Source organism: Sinocyclocheilus anshuiensis, unplaced genomic scaffold (genome assembly GCF_001515605.1).
Source record: "Sinocyclocheilus anshuiensis isolate Anshui unplaced genomic scaffold, SAMN03320099.WGS_v1.1 scaffold615, whole genome shotgun sequence".
Taxonomy (NCBI): domain Eukaryota; kingdom Metazoa; phylum Chordata; class Actinopteri; order Cypriniformes; family Cyprinidae; genus Sinocyclocheilus; species Sinocyclocheilus anshuiensis.
This window is the reverse complement of record NW_015552647.1, coordinates 875,333-882,031: the sequence shown is the minus strand read 5'-3', so window position 1 is coordinate 882,031 and position 6,699 is coordinate 875,333. Positions and strand designations below refer to the sequence as shown.

Below are 6,699 nucleotides of genomic sequence, written 5' to 3'. Positions count from 1 at the left end.
TTCAGATCATATTTTTTCCTGACAAAATCAATATAATGCAATATTTCTATCTGCTGAAAGTAAGCTTTTCCATATTCCAAGCTTGCCTTCTGCACTGGGAACATCACATGCATGTGCGAGCCGTGAAAATTATGAAAATAAATCTAGGAATTATTTGATTGTTGGATTTTAAATCAGCGGGGTTGAGGCATCAAAAGTAACTAAGCTGTTTTATGGATGGTAACTGTAATATTATTACTGAAATCTTGTTAGTAATTAGACACACACACACACACACACACACACACACACACACACACACACACACACACACACACACACACACAGTCCCTTATACATTATACAAGATTTTACATTTAATGTAAAATCTTGATATTTACATGTGCCAACTACACTTATTTATTAGGCCAAAGAAAGTTAAGTGAATATGGTAGTACACTGTGAATTTAGTTAAGACTAAATCTGGTTATAACCACTGAGTGGTTACTGGACTTTCACTTTTTATGCTCATATTTCGACTACTATTAAAATTCCCACACTAACTGCACTTCCTTTCTTATGGGTTGTCCTTCTCCTGAACTGTCACCCCCACCTTGTCTTGCTTCATTGGACATTTTCCTGGGAAAAAAAGAAATTCTGTACTTAGCCTACATCAGTTGCAATTACCAAACTAACTAGCAAAGAAATTAGTCAAGATTACGTCGTCTGACAAAAAATGAATCTCCTATCTCTAAGCTAACTTATGTATCTTGTGACTTTTTGACACTTTTGTTTTGCAGCGCAAAGGACTGCATGAATGTTGTTTACCCAGCAGGTGGATGTGACGTCACGGGCGTAGAACACAAAAAAAATAACAACATCCAAATCCGCGATTCTCTCTCTTTTTTGTGTGTGTGCAAGGCGCAATAAAGTGTAATATCATCCGAAGCAGCTCCGCGGAGAAAGGCGGCGTAAACCGGGCACGAAACGGCGGCGTTGCTCCCAGTACAGTGTTTGCAGCTGAAGTTAGTACCGCTGGCGGAGTGATATATTTGTTGGTTATTTACAGTACGTTTTATAGCACGCGCTCATGATATACAAGATCGCGTGAAGAGTTGAATTTGTTATCGCGCACAGATTTCCGCGTTTATCGCGTCTCTGTCAAACCCCGGTAAGTTCATTCTCTTCCAGCATTCTGCAACATTTTAGGACACATGGACAGTTTTTCTTTGTTATCTAACTGTTGCCTTATTGTTTTTAACGGCGTAATAAGCAAGTTAACAAACAGCATAATTGCTCGCGTGTCTAATAACTGCTGTCCGGGGGATTAATTCTATTTTCAGTCTTCAAGTACTTTTTCAGAAGTTAGCCCTGTGGCTAGCAAGTTGTTACGCTGTTCATTTTTGTTTGTGGAAACAACACTTTAACACTAACGCTAACGTTACATGTGTGTGACCGTTCTGGTGTGCCGTGATGCGCAAAAACGATGTATTGAAATCTCTGTGTGTTCGTTATCGATGGCGTAAAAGTTTGCGAGCCGAGATTTCTTTCGGTGATACAGTGTTGTATAGGGGACTTTTCCCCACGTGTTCCTTCAACCACAAAAAAAAAACTTCTACTGGTGCATCTCTTCACTATTAACGCGTACGAAAACCGTTCAGAATATCGCAAGAATTATTCCGTGCATTAAAAAAAGTCCAGTGCAGTCTATCATCCGGTTGGGCTATGGAGTTGAGAACAGAAGCTTTCAGAATTAAGTGTTACTTGAGCAAGAGCAGGCTGTGTTTCAAAACCTAGTGAGCTGCCTAGCTGGACAGCATTTTTGAGCCTCATGTGGATATCGAATGTTCGAACGCGCCTGTCAATTCCATAAATGCTGTCATATCTCAGGGTTTGAGACACAGCCCAAGTGTAGCTCGAGTGAAATTGGTTTTCAACATGATTGTGTTGTAACAAGTGTCAGAGTTAAATGTGCCTTAACTGCTTGTACTTTCGGAGTTTGGGATACGTAACAAGTGGATAAATACATTTACTACAAATATAATAATAAAAGTCGAGCAATAGTTAGCTTACAAAAGGTGGAGGACAGAAACGTTTAAACTGCATGCAGTCCTTGTGCACTTGATCAGAATACAAGTAGCACTTTTCTTAAAATGTCAGTTGAATTTTTAACAGTGTACATTTAATTATAATTAACCTGAAGTACTCTTAAAATAATACTATGTTTGATCCCACTATTGTTCATCGTTCTTTTAAAATATATACATTTTTACATTCATATATTTGGTTGTTTTTTAACATTTACAAATTAAACAGAAAAAATGTATCATAGATAGAATAGACATAGATACATTTTTTACATACATTGCAATGGTGTACTTTATATCCTTCTCATATAAATTTGCATACACACACAAAATGGATCCATGCAGTTTTTTTTTAATTTTGAAAATGGCAAGGTACAAGAAATGTTGCTTTTTGCATTTGTGTGTGAATGTATATTATTACTATGGGTGTAATAAAAAGGGTACAAGCTGAAATTACTAATCATTAATTGTAATATTTACCATTACCATTATTTATTTTCCTATTGATTCACATAAATGTAACTTTTAAATGTCTTTTAAAATTGCACTTTAAAATAAGCAGCAGCAGCTTTAACACCAGTGTTGGGCAAGTTACTCTGAAAATGTAATCAAATTATTGATTGCAGTTATTAATGATGTTATTAGAAAGAGAGTGAGAGAGACAGAGACACACAGAGAAAGAGAGAGAGAGAGAGCTTGTGTGAATTAGGCTAGCTCCGTGCGTCCGTTAACAGTGTTCTGCAGCAGCGTCTCTAAACAGCGCTGTTATTACCTCGCTAGTGAGAAATGTCACGTGTAGCCTTCAGTGTTGGGCAAGTTACTCTGAAAATGTAATCAAATTACTGATTACTGATTACTCCTTTTAAAAGTAATCACGTTACTGTTCTGATTACTTTATTTCAAAAATAATTAGTTACATTACTAGTTACGTTACTTTTTTCTCCATGAAATGTATGAAATCCCAGCATACACTCCCGATAAATATTTGTTATTAAAGCTTCAACATTCACAGAACAATCTCTAAAAGACATCTCAGTTCATCGCAATCTCACAAATCTCTGTTATAACACAATAAATATATGCATAATGAATCTTTCATAATGTCTACAATTCGTGTGTTATAATGAGAGGATTCGCAAATTTCAGCACTGTGTTGCTCAGCAAACACGTGTTGTAGCCTAAATAGAAACTCTGCATACGCTTGCACCTGTTAATCGTTTATATTTTATAATAGTTCATGTAGCTTTTGTGCAATAGATGAATAACAATTAATTTGTTTTAGATATTTTATGTTTAGATATTTCTATTTTGCGGGAGTCCCGTGAATCATTTTATTCTCCCGCATCCCCCACTCACGAGTGTCTAGTAATGTGGTCTTGGATGCCCGAAATAGGTGTTGCAAATATGGTGGCCGAGTGAACAGACTTTCCTTGAAAGGGACTTTGGCAGAGCTGTGGCCCTCCAGGAATTGAGACCAATGTTTTAAATTAATGATAATTAATTACACAATTTTGAAAGAAATGCAAATAGAATTTGCAATTCACAAATACATTTTTAGAGTAACTGGTATTAGTTATAGACACAAGCAGGTTACTGAAATTAATATCAAGTCACATTAACTAAAATCTCTGAAGAATAAATTAATATTTCTAAAGTTTCTGAATCTTATTAATTAATATAATTACTACTAATTGAACATCAAACTGGTTTCTTAACATTTTCTTTAGACAAAGCACAAATTCATTGTTTTTTCCTGCCCTCTTTTGATTGACAGGATATGTCGGCCCTAACTGTTGGCTGTTTATAAACTATCGGCCTATAAATATTGGTGCATCTCTATTATTTTCCTTTTTTATGGAGCAGTTAACCAATAAAGTGCTGCTTGGCCCACTTGACAACTCAGAGATTTGCAATTACATTTCTAATGTGATATGATGCATCATGATTTACATAATCTGCTTTCAATATCCTCAGCAAAACTATATTTGGATATCGCAAAATAATACATTTAAATTACTTACATGGTATATAGAAGAACACCTGCCAGCTATTCAGGATCTGGAAAAAAACAACAACAACAAAAAACAGAGAAGTATGTATAATAATGCTTGTAGAAAAGGCTGTTTAAGTTAATCTAATCAATGTTTGGTTAGAGGTTAGGGTTGCCACCTTCAGTGTAGTAAAACCATAGGGGTAATACAGTCTATGGGTAAAACCCATTCAACACCCCTCAAAAATAAATAAATAAATAAATAAATAAATGCCATGACAGGCTTGAAGGACACAAATAAAGAATAAGACACTAACTAATAATTTCCACACATGACAACTTGGCAGCTCAACAATAAAACATGAAAAAATGTTAAATTGATTATTTATTTCTAAAGAACTCTATCAGAATACGTAAGTGTGTCTTAAGCATTTCATTCTGTCTGGTACCATTTATAATTTTTTAGACAATTTTGGATGAGGTGAATTTCTTTAACTTAAATTATGACTACACGTATAGTTATACATTAGCAACATGTGCCTGTTATTTGTCCTACTATTAACTATTTTAACTCTTTTAAATGCCATACATTTTATATGACAGGATTATTTATTATGTAGCCTTTGATCATAAATTATGAAACATTATTTATATTAATAGCATTTTAAAAATAAAACATTTATAATCTTAATGCCAATATTAATAACCTATAAAAATCAATTAATGATATGTCTAATAATGTCTAAAATATAATAGGTTATCTGTCTAAACTCTGATAGTATATGTAATATTATATTTGTAGATATTAATATATGTTCACCTTGAGCAGCAGCTTTCGGTAATCTATGCAATTCGCCTTCACGGACAGACGCATTGACAATTTTTTTCCCCATTCACCTTATATTTGCAGAACCTCTTCTTCTGTTTAATGTGGGGACACGAGCTCGTGTTTAAAAATGCGCGGGATTACAGCGCGCGATAGCCACACATCCGTCGCTTTGGAAACAAAGTTATTAAAATGCAATCCCATGCAAACGGGCTTCTCTACTACTAATTCTGAAATTGATTATTATTATTATTCTGTTAGTCCACACTGCACACTTATGTGTTTATTCGGCTATGTGTGACATTTGTTGGGCAAAAAAATAGATATGGATTTTTCCTGTATTTTACGGGTAGCTTATTAGAAGTGGGTCTCTTTAATTAAATAGCTGTCTAAATTATGCCTATAAAAAGAAAAAAGCGTGGGGAAAATGGGCATCAACTCGATCGAGCAGCTGTTGAATTTCACGATTTAAAAAAAAACATCTAAGAGAATAATAAAAAATAAAGGAATATTCAACTGATAAACAAACGTTTAACTACTTGACCTGACTGTAAACGGTTCAATGATGTGTGTATTGTTTTAAATTTCGCGAATATTCCAATGTCCAATCAAATAATTTAGTTAATTAGCAAACGTCCCCACTGTCTTACAGCTAAAGAAACTTTTTTATGAAATACTTGTATTCTGTTCTATTCTGTTAAGGAATATACCGTTTATTAAAACACTCTGACATCATTTAACCGAAGTCATAATCAAACATACTCACCGCAGTCGTAGCTTGCTTAAGCACACACACACACACACACACACTCTAGGCCTCCTAACGTCAAGTGAAGTGACAGAAAAAGTCCGCCAAGCGGTAGCAAAATGGCGCAATTGGAACAATACACATGACCTTTTGCAATACGTGTGTTTTTTTTTTTTTGCTATGATGCATCATGCTGGACACATTTCTTTTACAGAGAAGTATCCTCAACTGAACAGAGCTGGTCACACTAACAGCACATGTTCTGTTTAACTAAAAAAAAAGAAAGAAAAAATACATGATTTGATTAGTAGGAAATGTACAATTTGAAAGCTATGATTTTAAGAAATTAAGATATTTTAGGAGAGAAATAATTTTACCTATTGAGAGTGTTCGCGCAGTCTGTACAATGGCTGATCTCCAGAAAATCAGTAATGATGTGGCTTTGACAGTTAAAGGGATAGTTCACGCAAATGAAAATTACCACATGAACAGATGCAGCTCAACAAATTAGAATATGATGACATGCCAATCAGCTAATCAACTCAAAACACCTGCAAAGGTTTCCTGATCCTTCAAAATGATCTCTCAGTTTGGTTCACTAGGCTACACAATCATGGGGAAGACTGCTGATCTGACAGTTGTCCAGAAGACAATCATTGACACCCTTCACAAGGAGGCTAAGCCACAAACATTCATTGCCAAAGAAGCTGGCTGTTCTCAGAGTGCTGTATCCAAGCATGTTAACAGAAAGTTGAGTGGAAGGAAAAAGTGTGGAAGAAAAAGATGCACAACCAACCGAGAGAACCGCAGCCTTATGAGGATTGTCAATCAAAATCGATTCAAGAATTTGAGTGAACTTCACAAGGAATGGACTGAGGCTGGGGTCAAGGCATCAAGAGCCACCACACACAGACGTGTCAAGGAATTTGGCTACAGTTGTCGTATTCCTCTTGTTAAACCACTCCTGAACCCAGACAACGTCAGAGGCGTCTTACCTGGCTAAGGAGAAGAAGCACTGGACTGTTGCACAGTGGTCCAAAGTCCTCTTTTCAGATGAGAGCAAGTTTTG

At 35.5% G+C, this 6,699-nt stretch overlaps 1 long non-coding RNA gene across 2 annotated transcripts in view; it reads left to right on the top strand.

Annotated features, from left to right (window-relative positions):
- Positions 1–928: 928 nt before the first annotated feature.
- LOC107667043 (uncharacterized) overlaps positions 929–6,699 on the top strand; it is a 57,899-nt gene continuing 52,128 nt past the window's right edge. For both annotated transcript variants that reach the window (XR_001631749.1, XR_001631750.1), the window contains exon 1: positions 929–1,150. This is a non-coding gene — a long non-coding RNA (uncharacterized LOC107667043). The remainder of the gene's footprint in view (positions 1,151–6,699) is intronic.